This window comes from Mustela putorius, unplaced genomic scaffold (genome assembly GCF_011764305.1).
Source record: "Mustela putorius furo isolate JIRA1106 unplaced genomic scaffold, ASM1176430v1.1 tig00000228_pilon_pilon_pilon, whole genome shotgun sequence".
Classification (NCBI taxonomy): Eukaryota; Metazoa; Chordata; class Mammalia; order Carnivora; family Mustelidae; genus Mustela; species Mustela putorius.
Window position 1 is genome coordinate 28682707 of NW_025421322.1, and position 20700 is coordinate 28703406.

General features: G+C 48.0%; 1 long non-coding RNA gene across 9 annotated transcripts in view; it reads left to right on the forward strand.

The window, feature by feature from the left end:
* The window catches only part of LOC101690609, a 227250-nt gene extending 207975 nt beyond the window's left edge, over nucleotides 1-19275 (forward strand). For 2 of the 9 annotated variants that reach the window (XR_006606183.1, XR_006606182.1), the window contains exons 5-8: nucleotides 14075-14238; nucleotides 14308-15430; nucleotides 15983-16062; nucleotides 16159-16639. This is a non-coding gene — a long non-coding RNA (uncharacterized LOC101690609). Of the gene's footprint in view, nucleotides 1-9497; nucleotides 9625-14074; nucleotides 14239-14307; nucleotides 15431-15982; nucleotides 16063-16158; nucleotides 16644-16863; nucleotides 16901-17913 lie in introns of those variants that run through there. The other 7 variants (XR_006606185.1, XR_006606186.1, XR_006606188.1 and 4 more) reach the window with 7 other exon arrangements.
* The last annotated feature ends 1425 nt before the right edge of the window (nucleotides 19276-20700 follow it).

Sequence of the window (20700 nt, forward strand, 5' to 3'; positions counted from 1 at the left end):
CAGTCCAACTAAACTTTCCCACACCACCAAGGAAGACGTGGTCTCCTCGCTTCACCTTTTCCAGGCTGAGCCAAGGTCAGGGTTAGCTCTGGGTGGCCAGACCACCCTGGGCCTCCAGCCCTCCCTTTCGTAATGAGCTGATTTTCCCCAAGGTACAGCTTCTGGGCAATGTGACCCTGTTTTGTTGTTCCCTGAGTCTTCCCACTAGGGAGAAAAAAAAAAAAACCAAAAACAAAAAAAAACAGCTGTCATTTATTGAATATATATGCTTTATACATATGTTGCTGCAATTATTACCCTGCAGGAAAGATACTATGATCCTGAAAGTAGGAAATAATAAACAATTTCCAGAAGGAGCCAGCATTTAAACCTTTGTGCACCTCACTAGAAAGCCTTTTCTCCTCCATATGGCAGAGGTGAGATGTATGTAGGATTTCTTTTCAAGGCCATAGGTCCTAAATACTTCCCTTTAACAAATGTCAACAAAATCCCACAGAGAAAGTGTCTCCAATGTAAAATGTACAGACTACCCTTGGGGTTACAAACACTGTGTTCCAGAAAGTCAGGAGCTGCCTTGGCGTTGGCCGAGTTGGAAGGCACAGAAGGGGGGAGGCTGGCCAGGGTGTGCTGACGGGGAGTCACACTGCTCACTGTCTTTCTCTGTGGAGTCTTTCCGTTGTAAACATGTTTTCTTCCCCATCCTCTGGCATCCATCAAGACTGAAATTCCAGGTTGTCAACCCTTGAAGGAAGGGGTTCAGATCTTGGCATTAAGTTATTCCCATCGTGTGTACAGAGCTTTGATGCTAAGGAACGCTTCCCAAAACTTAACTGCTCCACACAGCAGCCCGGAGAGGACGTTGGCCTTCTGGATGAGAAAGACAAAGGCCAAGGGCCTCACGTTGAGCCCGAACACGAGGCTGCTCCCAGCTCCCAGGAGTCCTCTGTCCAGTAGACTGTTAGCCGAGCATATGTGCAGTCACTGAGGATGCTTCATGTTCTGGGACAGGATCTCTGCCTTTCCCAGGATCTGATGGTCCCTCTGCCAATACCGTGGGACATCAACCCCTGAGTGCACTGACGTGTTCGCCTGACCAGTTCTCCGCAACCAAACCGGGGCCCCATCAGCCTCACAGACCTCCCTCTGCAGCGCACATCCCAGAGCGTGGCGCGTGGCGGACTCTCCCCACGGAGGTTCCTGTTGAATGCACACATAGTACTTCTGCTTTACCAAAGCCAAGCGGCTTTGGAGACTTGAACTCCTGCCGGCCACCAGCTGCCCTTCATTTCTACTCACAAAGCACCGAGTATGTATTCCAGAAACATCACCCAATCCAAACACGCAAGGGCAGGAAGCTGCAAGACTTGTGTTACCCTTCAGAGGTGATTGTCGGAAAGGAGCGCTGTGTATGCGTATGCATCCTAGGCACAGCAGGGTAGGGCACCCGTTCGTGTGCACAGAGCTGCCTTACCAGATGCGCGACGGCTGGCCTTCCACATCGGCATGCCCACTTCTGCCCCCTCACCGTCTGATTGCTGGGACACGCAGCGGCACCATTGTTCACACAGAAAGGGCAAAGGCCCTCCCAATTTTTCTTAAGGGTCTGGGGGAACTAATGAATTCCACACTTGTACTATTACAAACAGGGCTTCCGTGAATATGAACATGGTTAAATCTTCACGAATGTGTTTTCCTGTTTTACGAGGATGTATCCCCTAAGATAGACTAGGCTGTTTCGCTTGCTGCAGGCCGTTCGGGAAGGCTGGGCAGGTTTCTCTCTCCACCACCGCATCGGACACCGTCACGTCTCTGAGCCCCCCGCAGTAGGGAGCCAGGGCGGACGTGCCTTTTCTAGCCTCTTCTCTTTGACACTTGGCACAGCACCAGACACATGGCTGCTGTTCCCAACCTACGTGTCCCTTCACCAGAGGACCTCCCTCACCGTGGGCTGTGTAATACCCTTGTTCCTCCTTGTAGCCGTTGCTTTCTGTAACAAATGTCTCAAATTAATTAAATCATGATTTGTGGTGTTTGGAGCGGAGCCTGAGTGGGTCTGGTTCCCTGTTGTGTCCTGGCAGCCGGCACAGTAGTTCGTAACGGTCAGAAGCAAGAGCTCACGACAGAAGGACCTGGATTTCTGACAGCGCTGTCCCTCTGCCGACCTAGGGCTTTGTTTTCGCCTCTGTGTGGTCACGTTACCTGCCTCACACAGTCAAGGTGAGGTTTAAACGCGACGTGGGGCATGGAGTGTGCGCCGTGTGGTTAACACACGCAGGGGCTCAGCTCTCGTTGCCGGGGCCGTGGTCCGGGGGTGGTGAGTGCCCACTGTGTGCCAGGCTCTGCTCTAGGTGCTTTATGTCGGGAGAGGGATGGCAAACTGCCGCTCACCCGCCAAATCTGACCCACCATCTTTTCTGGTACAGCCCAGGAGCGACGCATTTCTAAATGGCTCACAGATATAATCCAGAAGTATCGTATTTTCTGACACATGAAAATCGTATGAAATTGGATTTCATTGTCCATAAATAAAGTTTTATTGGAACACAGCATGCCCTTTCTTTTGGGTATTGTCTGTGGTGACTTGGCTGCTCTGATTGTAAAGATGGGGAGCTACTATAGAGATGGCATGGCCCGCAGTGCCCCAGAATATTCACTCTTTGGCCCTCAGTTTGCTGAGCCGCGTATGAACCCATCTAACCCTGCACAGGGCAGGCTGTTACTGCCGCCACCCACACTATCCGGGGAAGTGAGGTTAACAGAGTGCCTGAGGTCATCACGGCTTGTAGGTGGTAGAGCATGGGTTTGGTTCCCAGAGCTGGGGCTCCTGATGGCTCCACCGTAGGGCAAGTTCTTGGTCTTTGGAGGGGAGGGACATGAGGCAGGAAGAGGCAGAGGTATACCTCCATGAGTGGTAGAGTCAGGACGAGAACCAACCCCACTGGACCTCACAGTTCTTGACCTTATTCTCGTAATGAGTTTATACCCTCCCCGCCCACCACCGTCTCCTGGTGTCACCCGCTAAACACACAGCCAAATGTACAGAAGCATTCAAGATGTCCCTAAAAGTATAGTCCCTTGAGAGCAGGGAGGTAATACGACAAGACTAGATATGGTTATGTGCTTTCTACTAAATATAGACTTAGTACATGCTGGTGGAATGAGTGAGTGCATTTTGGTGAATGTGTCCTGGACTCTTCAGAATTTAGACTCTGGAGATAGGACAGGGACCCCTGGGGAAAGCGGTAAGAGCACATTCTCATGGGAAGGAGACCACGGGAAGGTGGTCCTTCATGGACCACGGTGATGCTCCCCAGGCGGCATGGGGTTCCTGGGCTGCAGTGCCAAACACGTCTGTCAAAATCCCACGGAAGGAAAGCTGGTATCTTTCCCATGTGTCGTAACCGGCTCCATGTGGGTTGATTCCGAATGTTTGGTTTCTTTCAACAGCTTTGCTGAGCTATAATTCCCGTATCACCCAAGTTACCAGTCTTAGAACATTTTGACTACCTCAGAAAAAAAAATCTGTCCCCATCAGCTATCACCTCCTTCTCCCCCTTCCCCTGGCCCCTGGGGTCCTGAGCAACCTAGAATTTCTGTCACAGGGGATTTGCCTTTCCTACATTTCACACAAACGCAGTCGTACAATAGGTGGTCTTCTGCAGCTGGCTCCTTTCACTCAGCATGACGCTATCAAGGTTCATCCCGCTGTAGGGTGTGTCTGTACTTCATTCCCTTCTGTGCCTTAGTAATGTTCCATTGTGTGGAGGGACTGCGTTTCATTTACTCTTTCTTTGGTGGATAGACAGGTTGTTTCCAGTTTGGGGTTATTATGAATAATGAATGCTTCTCTGAAGATTCCTGTGCAAGATTTTGAGTGGATGTGTGTTTGCATTTCCTTGAGTATATATACCTAGGAGGGGAAAGGCTGGGTCACGTGGCAACTCTCTCTGTAGCCTTTTTGAGGACCGGCTAGACTGTTTTCTAGAGCACCTACACTGGTTTTCATGCCCATAGGAACTGTGTGTTCTTGGCCATCATTCATGCCCATCTTTACAAATCACAGGATTACATTTATATGAACTTTTGGAACACACAAAATTAATGAATGGTGCTAGAAATCAGTACAGTGGTTTCCTCTGGGAGGTGCAGCAACGATTGGAAAGGGCACAGGGAACTTTCTGGGTGAGGGAAATGTTCTGTGTCTTTGTGGGTTAGTGTTTTTGGTATGTGCATTTGTCAAAACTCATCAAACTGTTCATTAAAGATCGGGACATTTCACTGTGTTAATTAAGCTTGAATTTTAAAATTTGAAAAAGAGCATATAAGTAAAAAAAAGCATAGGCAGAGGGGGAAAAAGAAAAGAATATTAGCTATCTCCAGGCATGACTTATCCTGGACAGAGGGCCAATACCTGGCAGGCAAGGCCAAGTGTGAGAGGCTTTTAATTGATGTGATTAACTGTGTCTCAGTAGGGAGCCTCGTTAACACCAAAAGGAAGGAAAAGAGGTTATTTTTCACTTACCTAACTAGGGAAAGGGGGGAAGGGAGGCCTGGGGGGCCCTTAGAGGGCTGGTCCCTGCAGTGGGGGATGGGCCATTCTGAATAGTAGAGCTGCATTTCCCTTGGCTTTGAGATACTTTTTGGGGTGGGGGAGGGCATTATTTTCTTGGTTGTTGCAAAACCTATTCTCCATTTTCATCTGCGGGGAGAAGAAAACCAACCTGAATTTTGGGAGTGGGGGTGAAGTGGGGTGTGTTTTTCAAAGTGGCATCTTCCACGAGAACACAGATCTGTTTAGCTAGAATACTCTAACCCTTCCTTAAATGCACTAGTGGCTGATGAACAGACAATAACAGGCAACAGAAAAGAAGTGGAAGGTTTTATCTCTCCCTTAAGCTCTGCAGAGAAATTTATGGATGGCCGTAAGCGCACAGATCAGGGTTGGACAAACATTAATTACCCATGTTAAAAATCAGCAGTATGAAATTTCTTATAAAATTGCAAAAATTGCATCATTTTATTTGTAGGCTAGGAAAAAATATATATGTATATACACACACACACACACACACACACACACATATGTATTTGGCTAGAATAAAAGCCTGGAAGTATAAATGCTGTTATTTTTAGGAAAATGTGATTATAATGTGATTTATTTTCTATTGCGTATCTGCGATTTATTTTTTCCAATGACTGTTTACTGCTTGTGAATTCAGTTGTTTGTTGAGTGATTTTGCTTCTCTCACTCATGGAAGAGGTCAGTTTGCATAGGCTCACCTCCCTGGAAGAGACTCCTCACTCCATCCCCGCCATGCTTCCTGGTTCTCAGCTCTGTGTAAGTACCAAACACAGACTTCAAGGTTAGCGAGGTCAGAGTTCTATCTTGCAGGATCGCGGGCAGGTCTTTCTGTGTCTTGGTTTCCTCATCAGAAGAATGGAACTGAAGGTCGTCTCCCAGATCAAGTGGTGTGAAACGTCCATGGGAACCGCGGCCCCTACACACACACACACACACACACACACACACACACAGAGTACTTGGCCCTTCCCAGCAGCTGGATACTCTTGCTCCCCCCTTTTAGCAGGACGCCTTCCTGGTACCTTGGAAACTAGCCCTCGAGGGGTCCAAGTGACTCCTGAGGGCGGAGCACCAGCCCTCAAACCATTGCAGAAGCTTATATACACCTTCAGCCCATCATGTGTGTGTGCGCATGTATATGTGCGTGTATGTATATGCATGCGTGTGTGCGCACATGTGTTTACGTATGTGTGTGAGAGTGTGCAGGCTCATCAGGAGCACTTCTCTGTGTGTAGTGTGACATTAAACAGAACCTCCGTCCCTGTGGACGAATTGGGGCAACTCCCTGCAGGAACTAGGATCTGTCACAAACCAAAGGTCAAACCAGCTGCAGCAACGGGGGTCACCACGCTATTTACGTTCCTTCCTGCAGCACGATTCCTGGCGGCGGTGGCCTCGGTCCCCAAACAGCCTTGTCCGCAGTGTGCCCAGTACGCTGGAAACCTTCTCTTCCCGCAGCTCAGGATAGAGAACGCAGTCCCGGGGTGGAGTATGAGTATCATTTCCCCAGGGCTGGGGGAAGGGCTCGGCAGAGGGTGAGTCAGGGTTTTGCAAATGTATGTTTACGCTGGTGGAACACGCAGGGCACACATGGGCAACAGCGATTTGCACTCATGCAAAGCAGGAGCCACGTGCTGTCCGCATCCCCTCGCCTCCCCTTCCTCGGTCACCTCTGCAGCCCTCCTCCCGGCTCCAGAATGCCTGCCCCAGCCCCTTTTCTCGGCTTCTTTTTCTGGCAGTGGTTTTCAAACTTCAGTTTGCAAATGACCACCTGGGAAACTCGGTAAAATGCAGATCCCTGGGCTTCCCCCACCAGATTTTTCTCATTCAGTAGCTCTGGGGTGGGGCTTGGGAAATGGCATTTTCACGGGACATCATAGATGGGTTCGTTTTACCAGAAAGACACTATGTGTGAGTTTCAAAATAGGAAGACAGAGATGCAAAATGGAAATTGTTACATATTTATATAACTTTTTATTGCCTGGTCAAATGCAACTCCACTTTTGCAGTTACATGGGAATTATGTTTTATACAGGAGCCAGGTAGGTTAACATACTTGATAGCTGTCTCGGGGCCTACAGAAGCCTTGAAGGCGTTTCAGCTGCATGAGCCAGGCTCTGAGGAGCGAAGCCTAGGGGATGTTGTGTTCCTAGAATTTTCTTTTTCTTTCTTTCTTTCTTTTTTAAAGATTTTATTTATTTATTTGACAGACAGAGATCACAAGTAGGCAGAGAGGCAGGCAGAGAGAGAGGAGGAAGCAGGCGCCCTGCTGAGCAGAGAGCCGGATGCGGGGCTCCATCCCAGGACCCTGGGATCATGACCTGAGCCGAAGCCGAGGCTTAACCCACTGAGCCACCCAGGAAGAACATTTCTTCCTGATCGAAAATGCTGATCTCTCTCTCTCTCTCTCTCTGTCAAATAAATAAATAAGATCTTAAAAAAAAAATGTTCTTCTTCGGTGCCCTCCCGAGAGCCTGACCTTCCGACCAAGGCAAACCTGAAGCAGAGGCTCCAGTCGGGGAGATGGGCAATAGGCAGCACGACCGGTCCACACGCAGTCCGGGCCTTTGCGAGAGTTCCCAGCGCTGGGAAAGAAGCAAGACGAGGTGGGCGGAAGGCGAGCAGCTGGGTGCATGGCAGGCCTGTGGCGAGGCTCTGACTCCATGTGGCCTTTCTCCCTGTACCCCTCCGTCTCGGCAGCACCTCCACCCCCCACCCCCCAGCCACACCGTGTGCAGGGCACGGCGGGGCACTGGCGTGGAAGAGAGAGGGACGCTCACAAGCATTTCCCCACAAAGACCAGAAAGAGCACGTCAGCTCTGCTCACTCCTCGTGCGCCGGATCTAGTCCCCGCCGGTGAGGAAGTGCAACCCTGCCCTGCAGGAGACAGTCTGGAAAAGCGAGTGGCGTGGGTACGTCCCTTTTCAGGGCACGCGTACTTTCTCACTCACTCATTCAACCAGCAAGAATTGACGACACATTTACCAAACGCCGAACATCATAAAATATTGCCGCTTCTTTTGGTGCTTTCATCAGTCCCGAAGTGGCAGGGGTCCTTATACCATTTCCCCGTCGGCAGTAGAAGGCTCAGAGGCGCCCAGACAGGGAGGGGTGGGCCTGACTCCACAGCACAATCCCAGCAGGGAACGCCACAATGACAGGAGAGGAAGGTGGCCGTGCAGGGAGGGCCCGAAGGCACAGCGGTTAAGCAGGCGGGTTCTAGAGGCGAACTGCCTGGGGGTGCATTCTGGCTCCATATTCCTGAGCCATGAGATCAGAGCAAGTTACTTACCTTCCTTCGCCTCAGGGTCCTTTTCCGTTCACGGCCAGGATGCTAACAGCACCCCCAACCTCATCACAGTGCTGTGACAGGTAAGGCAGAAAGTGCACGGAAAGCCCTTGCCAAGCTCCTAGCACAGCCTCCGGGCCAACATGCCAGGGATTACAGTGAGTTACCATGGCCATCCACATACAAGGGCCATCCACGTACAAGCTCACATGGGCCACAAGCCCCTTAACCCAGGGCCTGCCGTGCGGGCAGGTGGGACGGGGACGCCCTGGTACCACAGGCCACCCTACTCACCAGCTTCTTCCCGCAGGCCCTCCTGAGGGCTGCCCCACACGGATCTCACAGACGCTCCCATCAGCCGCACTGCTTTATGAGCTCTGTGTTCCTCTGCCTGGCTCTCGGGGTCCTCAAAATTCAGGCCTTGACTCACCCAACCGGGATTTCCAGATGTTTTCTTTCTGTTCTAGGCCCAGGAAGCTCCTCCCTGGCCTGTGAGTGTGCCGCCCACCTCCCCCGCTCCTGGCCTGGATCCCAGGCCTCCTCCCCTTCCTCCTCCGCCTCCCCACCGACCCCCAGCCCCCCATGCTGCGGTCATCCTGAGCACTTCCTTCGCAGCCTGCGGGGACCTGCCCCCTGACCCCAGACCACCCAGGACACACACGCGATCAATCTTGGATTGTCTTGCTTTGTTATCTTAGCCTTCATTCCTCCCTGGTATCTAGCATTCCTCGTGTTGGCGTCTTGACTCCCTAACTCGCCGCTACGGTCGAGAAATGGCCTTGGTGTTGCAATCCCTCACCCGGAGTCTAGGCGATAACAGGCATTTGAGACATTCGTGGTCCAAGCACTGGCTGGCTCCTTGGCGTGGGGCTCGGGAGTGGAAGGGGGAAACCAGCGCAGAGTCGTGGCTGAGGACGGCTCCCTCGCTTCCACCATCCGGTCCACACACCACGCCCCTCCCAGGCTGGACTTGCTGTCCGCAGTGAGCAGAGGCCAGCTGTGTGAAGGGGTCCACAATGTATGCAGAGACCCTCTGGGAGCACTCGGGAGCACGCAGATCTCACAGGAGGACGGCAGAGCATCGGTGACCCCGGGGAAAGTCTACCTTCCCTGAAGCTCCGGGTGCGACTATAGCGTCCCGCTCCCTGCACGTTTCCAGATGTTAGAGTGATGGGTTTCTGTAGGCAGCCTGGCATGTGCCTCCACCACACGTGGCCACATACATGGGTCTTTTGGAAAAAACCGTTTGTCAGGAGTTATCAAACACCATGTTGACCTCGTATCCCTGTTCAGGGAACGTATTTCAAAGACACGCTCCAGGAAGGAAGACACTCGTTCGCAGGTGGGAGGTTTTTTGAAGCCGGGCACATTTGGGAGCAAAGTTGGAGACCAGGAGACACCCAAGGATACATGGTACTTGGGCGCCAAGGCATTTGCCAGACATCTGAGGAGAGTGGCCACCATCCCTGATGTGACAGTCACATACAGCAATCTGCCCTTCCTTATGGGAAGTTACAGAAAGAGAATAGCTCTTTGTTGGAAAAGTGAAGATTGGCTTATTTGGTAGCATAGCAGGCGAGTGATGTTAGTTTCTTCCTTGTGTCTCTTCTCTTTTTGGTAACCTAGCTCATCTAGTTAAAAATGGATTCACCGCCACAAAAGGAAAGAAAAAGACATATCTATGTGGATTTGTAAGGCCCCAGGTGTCCAGGAGTGGGAGCATAAAGATAGCCTGAGATGTCCCCTCTCTCAGGTTTGTGCGCAAAACAGCATGGGTGCTCTGTGGGGGGTCGGGGGGGAGTGAGACACGGGTGCCCTGCAGGGAGGGGCTGCCCCTGCTTCCAGGTCTAAAGGGCCCATATGCCGCACCCATTGAGGCTGCGATGTGCTGCTGTACTCCCAGCACAGTGCCTGGTATGAACCTGAGCCCCTAGGGGACATGCTCCCTTCCTCCCAAGTATGCCAAACAGCGTCATTCATCATTGTGCTTTTTGTCCTGCCTGTGTCCCTGCCTGTGTCGTGTGTCACTGAAACCACACCCTAAAGGTACAAGCTGGGTAATGTCCCCGTTTTACAGACAAGAAAGCGCAGTCCTCAGTTGTCATTCAGTTGCTGCATTCCAAACGGGCTGCGCACACGTCTCCTCTACAGGGCTTCCCTTTGTATCTGCTTTTGCAGTGGGGAAACTGAAGCTGTAAGTGACCTGCCAGAGGGCCCACAGCCAGTAAGAATCAGTCCTGGAAACATGCATAGCTGCGTTTTCTGACTCCCAGTCCGCTTGCATTTTATCTTTGGAATTTTATGAAAGCCTCCTCTGTTCAAGGCACATTCTCTCTGGCCTCTGCAAGATCCCTGTCATTCTTCTTGTGTTCTTCCCGTTCTGCTCCCTTTGCTCATTACCAGCGTCTACTCAGGTGCCTTTGCTGGGTGCTGCACAGGTGGACTGCTGCAGGGCCATGATTGGGTACTTTTTAGTTTAGACAAATGGGGTTCTCTTAGAGATCTTCTCTTCATTCTGTACACATAGCTTATCCGAGGGCTGCATCTGGTCTTCCCTTGCCATTGGTCCTGCCCTGTTCACTCCTCTTGCCCCTGGAGATGGACACTAGGGAAGCGCAGCCAAGTTCTGTGGTGACACCTTGCACCTGTGCCCGTGGGGACTGTGGGAGAGTTTCTCTGTACAGACTCCAGGCGGGGATGGATGGTTGAGTCATTGGCTGTGCTCATGTTTAGTTTCACGAGTACTGCCAGGTTGTCTACCAGAATGACTACACCAGGTTACACTTACACCGGTTAAGTGTGTAGAGCTTTCTGTTTCTCATACCCTCCCCAGCACCTGCTGTAACCAGATGTCTCAGAAAGCATGCATCTGAATGGCCTGAGGGCATCAAATTAGCATCTCTGTGATGCTTTTCTGTGCTGCAGACCTCACCTATCACAGCAGCCTTTCCGGTGGGAAGAACATCCAAAAGGAAAAGGAGTTTCTTCCTACTGTAACTCTCTTCTCTTCGGGCACAGAATTTCCCCAGAAATCCCCAGTAGACCCCCCTTCTGTCTCACTGGCCAAATGGGGCCAAGAGTCCACCCTAGGCTAGACCGTAATGGAGACAACAGGATTCGCCACAGCCGTCGTGTGCCTCTTCCAGATACCTGCGCAGAACTGGGGAAAGTTGAAACGGGGAAGAAAGCTGGTCATTCAGCTGCCAGTGGACTCTTCTTCCACCCTAGTTCTTTAATTGTACCAATTTTTGGAGTCATGCTGCCTCATCTTTACAAGGAATCATTCTCGAAACTCTGTGCAATTAGCCAATTTCAGAGACTTTCTAAAGCAATGAGTCAGCGAGCCCATGGGCATTGCCTTGAGGACTTGATGTGTCCGGCCCATTTTGGAACCTGCCGTTCTTCTTGCCAGGTGGACGTCAGACCTATTCCTATCCTGGCTGCCCCAAATTAGGTTTCTGTGTGGGCTTCCTGTGAAAGTGGTCAGTATGGAGACCCTGGGCCGAGCCCTGGAGCTCCTGCCTGTGGCACACTCTCGAGGCCGAATACTAGCACTGTAGGCAGTAGCTTCTCACTAGCCACGTGCATACTATACTGAGCCCTGCTATGGCCTAACCAAAGAAATTAATTTCTAAGTGATACCCAATAGTTACAATATATTGAATGCTTGCTCTGGGCTAGATGATCTCACATAGCCCTCTCTGACCGCCTGTGAGAACATCTCTGTTAATGTGAGAGCCCAGACTCCAGCCAGACCACCTGCAGAATGCCAGTTCTGACATTTATTAGCTGTGTGGCCTTGAGCAGGTCACTTCACCTCTCTGTGCCTCGGCTTTCTCATTTATACGAGGAGATTAGTGATCATGAGTTACAAGTACTGGATGACTGGGGAAATACAGAGTGCTTATTTAGAATACTTAGAATAACACTGGCACGGTGGACATGTATTGCTCACATCTGATAAACATTAGCTGGTGCTGTTGCCATTTCTAAAAATGAAGAAACCAGAGCATTGGAGAGATCAACTTACCAAATATCAGACAGGGCCGAGTAGCAAGGATTTTTTTTTTTTTTTTTTTAAGGACACAATTTGGGGACATTTTGACTTCAAAGCTGGCCTTTTTTTTTTTTTTTTTGGTCCAACTATACATCATCCGTAGTAGCTCCATGGCTCAATGGGACATTGCCATCATGTTCCTTATCAGTAAGATAAATTTTCATCTGAAGACCCAGGAAAGCTTTTTGTAAAGAAAGTGTAAAGAAAAAGAAAAAAGCTAAAAAACAAAAAACAGTGTCCAATCACCAGCCTTAAAGATAATGCTTCCAGCAGCAGGTAGATGGGCAGGTCGTTCCTGGAAGGTGGCTGGGAGGCAAGGGTGTCGGGACACAAAAGAAGCCTGTGCCCTGGGACAGCAAAGGTACAGCGTTCAGTTCCTGGTTCTACCACACACCTTACGGGGCCTCAGTCTCCCCACCTTTACATAAATCAGATTTCTCTTCTATTTCCCCCCAGTAAGGATTTAAGAAAAGCTTTATAAACTAAGCATAATCAATGCTACTTATTCCGGAATTAGGATTTGACCCGTCATTTCCTGTTTGTCCCTATCTCCATTCTCATGTAGGCACAGTCACACGAAGTGTAAGCATGGTGTCCCCTAATCCCCTTTAGTCATGGGAAGTCTCTGAAGACCAGAACTTTAGTTAGAATCTTCTACAAGAGATTTGTCCTTGTCTAACAAAGACGGGGGAACTGGAGCCAGGAGCCCCTGGGATTTGGGGAGGGTGGGGTAGCTCTAGTGTCCATCGATTTGGGGGAGCAAAGAAACAAGGGAGCTGTCTGCCGCCCGGGACGTGCCCTTGCCAGATCCTTCACACAAGCATGTTCAGCCATAGATGTGCTGGGTGTGAGGGACCAAACGCTCGGTCTGAACAGAGGGACATGGTAGAAAAGATGGCTTTGTGGCCTGAATATCTGGGAGGACTGTTAACCCTAACCCTGTATATGTAACAGGAGACTCAACTCTCGTTTATTTTATTTTATTATTATTATTATTATTTTTAAATTTCAGTGTCCCGCCCTTGCTTTTCTGCTTTCCTTTTCTTCTTCCTTCTCTTCCTCCATCAGTTTCCAGCTCCCCAGCCCGTAGGTCTCCCTTCCGCGAGGCAGTCAACTTCAAGAGTCTCGTCTGTGATTGTAGATGGTCTGTGCCTAAACGGCAAAATCCCTGTGTGTGTACCATTTCTTTCTCTACAGTATGAGGTTGCTGTGTCTTAGAGCACACGGGCACTGTGATTTAGGCCACGACCAGGGGAAGAAGACGGTCTGTTGCCCATCCCATTTCTCCTCGTTCCCAGGCACCATTCCCGTCTGTCACTTTCTAGCTGCTGCTGTTGTCCACTCTGCACTTGGGGCGTATTTCTGGGTGCACGTGATGACATGGAGACATCTGTGATGATGTGACTCTGGATCCCAGTGTGGTCCAGCCCCATTGGTGAAGAATCCCTCAGTTTCTGGTAGGTCCTATGCCTCAGTTTCCCTCTCTGCAAGGCACGAAGACTGGATGACAATTTGGGATGGCCTCCAGAAACGTGCCCGCCACAGGTGGCCCTACTGAGGACCCTACTTCTGCCCCAAGGGCAGCTTTTAGATCACGCTCTATTGATTCGTTCCCCTGGTGCAGAACCACACACCTGAAAGATGGCCAAAGCTTTCGTTCCTCAAACTCGAACTGCACATCTGTCTTTAGGGAACCCTTGTTAGATGCAGAGTCTCGTTCAGTCACTCATGTGGGGCTGAGATCCTGCACTAGGAGTGGGCTCCCAAGTGCTGCCAATGCTGCTGGCCCACACACTGACCCGTTCGGAATAGCAAGGAAACACCGAGTCCTATCCCTTTGCGGTACCAGATACTGTCTAGAGCACTATACTGCTACACTGCATAGATTCCAGCTTCGTCACTGGTTAACAGTTCATGGACATTATTCCTTTCATCTTCCTGATTATCCAGAGGGTGTGGGGAATATATATATATATATATATATATATATATATATGCACATATGTACATGTTATATATAATATATATTTTAATATATATTTATGTGTGTATATATAATGTGTGTGTATATATATCATAAAAATGTGTGTATATATATATATATATATATATATATATATATATATATAAACTGTTTTTTTTTTAGGCGAGAGAACTGCTCAGACATGTTAAGTAACTCAGCAGAGGTCACACAGCTAAGGCACACAGAGGAACGTATCAAGTAGTGAAGGCCATTTTCCATCACTGCTGTCCTCCACGAGCTTATGTCTGGAATGGGAGGCATCTTTGCACCAATGAACGGGTTGGATGGTGAGTATCATTTTCTCTTCTCTCCCTGTCTTTATCTCTGAGATTTTAACTCTGGTTTCTTACTTTCAGGAGCCCAGAAAACACTTGACACAGGTAGCATTGACCCAGAGAGAAGTGAATCCTTGTGTCCAGTGACTAGAAGACACGCGAACCCGGAACAAGGAGCCCAGGAGGTTGCTGTGCTTCCCCCACATAGGAGAGCACCCACCCCCTCCTGCCCCTCGCCTGTAACACATGATCCATTCAGCAGTGATTTGGTCACTGCTGAGCTGTCTTCATTGCATGTGATTTTGGCGGCAGAGTCGGTCTGGAAATTGTATTTTCGATTAAACCCCCTTGTTGAGCCGCTTTGGTTTTGAAAGGATCCCATTAGGGTGGATAATTATACAGCAGTTGCTATAGGGAGATATTTGCCTCAATTTCCGCTCTTAGGTGATTCAAATCAAATGTTATTTCTTTTCCTTCTCGGAGCTGTGTGTGACCATTTTCCTCGTACTATAGGCTTCTCATGAGTTATTTTTGGAAATCCAAAGCAAAACAGCCGTTTTGGCGGAGGCCGTTTCTAGCCTAGCAGAGTAAGCCATATGTACCAATAAACACAGCCAAAGAGTCCGTGTCTTTCAAAAACACCAAAACCATCTCCCTCTGTGGGGGTTAAATTCTTGGGGACCACAGACTGTCCTTTGTATCATCCTGTATTCCTTTGTGAACTCTAGTTAACTGAAGTCAAAGACAATTGAAAATCCTTTAAAATTTGGCACCCTTGGGGGGCTCAGTTGAGCATCTGACTCTTGGCTTCGGCTCAGGTCATGGTCTCGGGGTCGTGGGAAGGAGCCCCACACGAGGCTCCGCACTCAGCGCTGAGTCTGCTTGGGGTTCTCCTTCTCCCTCCCGCTGCTCCTCCCCCTGCTCACATGCTCTCTCTTTCAGACAGAATAAATTAAAAAAATATATAGATAGATAGATATTTATCAAAGTTCTGTCCATTTGCGAACAATTGTCATTGCCCTTTTGTTCAAGATCGCAGGCCTTGACAGAATTTTACTGGGGACAGTCTGGTCTCTGGTCTCCCATGAAACACAGAAATCCCTATATTTTCCCACTCCCTACTGTTTCCTTCCCTCCCCAGAACACACGTAACCTACCTCATTACGTGACTCAAGCAGACAAATCTTCCTCTCACCCAGTAGCAGTAAGTGTGCAAATAGTAGGATGGATACAAAGATGAATGAATAAAATCCCATTTTCCTCTTAAAAAAAAAAAAAAAAAAAAAAGCTTGGGGTGCCTGGGTGGCTTAGTGGTTAAAGCCTCTGCCTTCGGCTCAGGTCATGATCTCAGGGTTCTGGGATCGAGCCCTGCATCAGGCTCTCTGCTCAGCGGGGAGCCTGCTTCCCCTTCTCTCTCTGCCTGCTGCTCTGCCTACTTGTGATCTCTCTCTTTGTCAAATAAATAAATAAAATCTCACAAAAAGAAAAGTTTATTACGCAAATAGTAAATGAATGTTTTTCACCTGGGGAGGGTGCTTTCCAAATAAAGCTAAGTTCTTTTTAATCACTGGGTCCCTATCCTGGTTTGTTCATCAGCTCTGCTTGGGTTATTTGGAACGCAACCTTGTAGACTTTTCTAATGTACTTTCATGCACACGCGCATGTACACACACACAAGTGGGCGCATGTGTGCCCAGGCATAGGGTGCTGTTATTTAGACCTTTGATAAACTAATTACTTGCTTTTTCCCCCTCAGCAACAGATCCTGGAGTTCTTTTTTAACTGCCACCGAATTTTATCCCATTGTGTGGGTATACCTTTTATTCGATCAAATACGTAAGTTCTTTATCTGTTCTCACACTCATTGTAGTTCAGGATCTCTTGCTGTGTTCATGTTAAGAAACTTACCATGTCCACTGTTGCCTTTGGTAGCTATAATGCATTTCATGAAAATCAGCCAGCTGCCTTGGAGATGATGCCAAACCAGTTGACAGAATCCTGGGAAATGCTGAGGATTGCCAGAGGGACCTGAATCGCCTTGTCTGTGGAAACAAGGGAGATGTACTGTGCCTGGGAAATGCCACAGGTCTCCAGAGAGAGTGATGTTAGATATCGCGTTGGCTCTGCTCATAGTCATCTGACGTTCTTTGATCAAGTCAATTCCTCTCCGCGGACCCTTATTTTCTCATCTGCACAATGGACTCAGTAAGCCTTTTCCATTACTGGACTCTGAATAATGGGATTTACACAAAGCCCCAGGTTTCTTACACAGAATGGATGAGCCCACCCTTCACTATGGGTCCAGATGGGAGAGGGGCAATTTTAGGATATATTTTAAATTTAATTTTATTGAATTAAGTATGTTTTGTATATTTTAATTGAAATATGTATATTTTAATTTTTTTTTAAAGATTTTATTTATTTATTTGACAGAGAGAGATCACAAGTAGGCAGAGAGGCAGGCAGAGAGAGAGGAGGAAGCAGGCTCCCTGCTGAGCAGAGAACCCGATGCGGGACTCGATCCCAGGACCCTGAGACCATGACCTGAGCCGAAGGCAGAGGCTTTAACCCTCTGAGCCACCCAGGCGCCCCGTATATTTTAATTTTTAAAGATTGTTTTATTTATTTATTATACAGAGAGAATGAGTGAGAGCCCAGGAGTGGCGGCCCAGAGGGAGAAGCAAACTCTCCCCGCTGAGGAGGGATCCTGACTCAGGGTCGATCCCAGGATCTTGGGGTCCTGAGCTGAAGGCAGACAAACTTGTAACCAACTGAGCCACCCAGGCACCCCAAAATATATTTTAAAATTTTTAACTGGAGATGCAGCCCAGAGCTCTTAGTGGGTAGAAGTCACGAAGTCCAGAATGTACCACCTTTGGGTCTTACTCTTATTACTTTATTATCCAACTAAAATGTATATATTTTCTTTTTCTTTTGCTCTGTGCGAGCTTTCTGTTCTAAGCAAGGCCATGCGGTGTTGAAAAAAGAAGTCATAGACCTCCAGTTCTTACAGGCTTCTGTAGTTCCAGCTGTGTGGTCTTAGACAAGTCACAAACCTCTGGATGTCCAACAGTTCATACTACGATTTCAAATTAGTCAAATATCTGCTTAAAAAAAAAAAAAGTAAAAATCACACCCACGTGTGTTTCATCTGGCATTTCTGAGCCTTGTCACCTGTAGATAGTTCATCTTGCGACTTGATGGGACACCCTAAAAGGCCACCAAAACCCCTGAAATCACCTTTCCCATGAGAAGTGTGCAGCTGCCCTAGTCCCCAGTGAAGACCTTCAGTGGGTTTCCAGGGAGGCCTAGCGAAGGTTCTGCGAAGCCATGATTCATAGGTAGACTTCCCCTCACCCCCCGAACCCCAGAGCTCGTGTTGTTGTGTAACCCCTGCTTTGAGACCCAGGACCACACAGGTCCCAGGGTGATTCACACACAGGCTGGGTTTCCCTCGGGGTCCCAGTCAGGTTTTTCCCACATGGGGCGAGAATTCTGGCCCCTGGCCTTGGCATTACACATTGGTCTGGAGATAGTGCAGTCGTGCAGGTGAAAGGTCGTGGTCAGTGGGTGTGAAAACTGCGTGGGTGCTGTAGCCCCACAGAGTTTCTGGGGTTCAGTTTCCCTGCTCCCCACACTTTTTCACCCTCCTGTGAGCTTCTGTATCTGAACATCCCTTGGGGTCAGTGTTCCTGGTTGTGCAGGTCTGTACGGGCTGAAGACAGTCTGGGCAGCTCCCCCACCGCGAGCTCCTGAGGCCAGGAGCATCACCTTGCCGGATCCTGCTCCGTCTTGAAGAGATGAAATAGGATTGCAGCAGGTGTTCAGTCCAAGCTACCATCCCTCCCCTTCCCCTGGAAAACAACTTTATAGGCTCTGAGTCTGTAACAGTTTCCAAAAGCCTGCCATAAATATTGTTCACGTGACCCAAAATGAAACAAAAAGGCATCCTTGTGAATGGAGAGAATAGCATCAGCATGATGCGTATCTTTACTTCGTGGGAAAAGGGACTGATGGGTCCTATTCATTTATCTACCCTCACTCATCCGGGAGTACTTTTCAGCAGGTGTCTTCCCTGTCCCCCATCCCCATTTCAATAAAACACTTACAAACCTGCTTTGCATTGTTACAGATAAATGTAGAGCGAGTCACAGTGTGCCTTCCTACACTTGACCCCCCTCCAAGTGATCAATATAGTTTTAATTCACAGCCTGGAAACTTTAAGAATGAGTCAACCTGACCTATGATTCACAGATACTTGATCTGAAATGCTTGATGTTGAGGGGGTGGGGTGGGAGGTAGAATCAGAAATAAGTTTCCTGACTCTAAAAATCAGCATAAGGGAAAAAGCATGGGGTTCAGGAGGGTGGGGGCAGGGGGTAGTTATCATCTTATAGTTTGTAGGAATGGTCCCTGCCTTTGGGGAGACACCCTGTGTTGGGAGGACTTAGGGTGACCACAGAGCTCTGTCTATGCAGTTAGTGTGCTTTTCCACCATTAAAAGTATTGCAGTGTGGAAACATAAATAAAGGTCAGAGGTTTTACTTTACTCATACGTGTATCCCCAGTGCCTGGCCTCTAGTAAACAGTTAGTAAATACAGCCTTGCTGGGTAGGTGAGTGAGTAAAGAGTTTTAACCTTCTCTCTTGATCCCCGTATTTCTTTTTTTCATACGTCTTTGTATGCTCCGTACCCCTAGGGTGACTGTACTATGTTCTCAACAGTATCTTTTCGATTAAGCCAGAGATCCAGATACCAGTCGCTTTGGTTGAATGTATGCAACAGGAGCTGTGTAGCCTTGTGACTTGCAGGGAGTTACCCAAATGATTTACAATTTATCCAAATACAAAGAACACTAACTTCCCTGCCTGCAGCGCTACTCAGTTCTGGTGGAACTGGAGCTGGTGCATTTAGGATTAGCTGTCTGGCTTTGCTACCATTCTTGTCATTCTCTTCCTTAGCTAGGGGGTCATAGACCTTCAAAAATACATGTTATAAATATATATTTAAAATATTATAAGAGGGACGCCTGGGTGGCTCAGTTGGTTAAGCGGCTGCCTTCGGCTCAGGTCATGATCCCAGCGTCCTGGGATCGAGTCCCACATCGGGCTCCTTGCTTGGCACGGAGCCTGCTTCTCCCTCTGCCTCTGCCTGCCACTCTGTCTGCCTGTGCTTGCTCTCGCTTCTCTATGACAAATAAATAAAATAAAAAATCTTTAAAAAAAATAAAATATTATAAGAAATGGGAAAAGAAATTTTAAAAAGCTATCCATAATCTTATGACGCTCCATGGCATCAGAGCAATTACGTTATCAAAGGACTAGAAACCATTTGTGTTGTTTTACATAGTTATCCTAAGAAGCTGTTCACTGTTTCCCCATGGGCATTTTTCTGGAAGCACTGTCCATGTTCAGAGCAGTTTCAGCTGCCGTTGTTTAGTTTGCTTGTATCTATGTACTTGCTAGCGAGCAATTCCAGGTTGCTTACTCTTTCCTCCTTCTATAAATGAACCTGTCCTTCTAATATGTCCTGTTTCTCAGGATAATCTCAGAAGTACAATCCTCTGATCAAAATATATGAAATTTATTTAAAAATTATATCTATCTAACAATATAGAGATATTTAATAGACTTTATTTTTAGGGAAATAATAGGTTTATTTTTAAAAATTGAGAAGAAAGTATAGAGCTATATACCAAACGCCCTCACCACCATTTCCCATATTGTTAACATCTGACACTTGTGTGATACATTTGTTACAAGTTATGAAACAACACATTATGATTAAAGTCCATACTTTATATTCAGGGTCCACTCTTTCTGTTGTATCATTCTGTGGATTTTTGACACCTGCAAAATGTCGTTTACCCACCATTATATTATCACACAGCATAGCTGCACCATCCTAACAATCCTGTGTTCCACCAATTTATCTGTCCCTAATTCCTCCCAAACTCCTAGAAACCTCACTGATCTTTTACTGTCACCATAGTTTTGCCTTTTCCAGAATGTCTTATGGTTAGAATCACATAGTATGTCATCTTTTCTGTTTGGTTTCTTTCACTTAGTATCATGTATGTAAGACCCCTCCATGTCTTTGTATGCCTTGATAATTCATATCTTTTTAGTGCTGAATAATTTCCATTACCTGAGCGTACCCTGGTTTGCTTATTCATTCACCTACTAAAGGGCATCTTGGTTGCCTCCAAGTATTAGCAATTACAAATAAAGCTGGTGTAAAGTGTGTGTAGGTTTTTGAGTGGACATAAGATTTCAACTCATTTGGGCAGACACCAGGAGCCTGATTGATACATCACATGGTAAGACTATTTTTGCCTTGTGGAAAACTGCCGAGGTTTTATGTTCTTTACATTAATTCAGTGCTTATCGTTGTATTACCACTAACATATTAATCCTCAAAATAACCCCTACATTGAAGTTGACCTTCTGGTTAACATCAAATTTTATTGCGGAA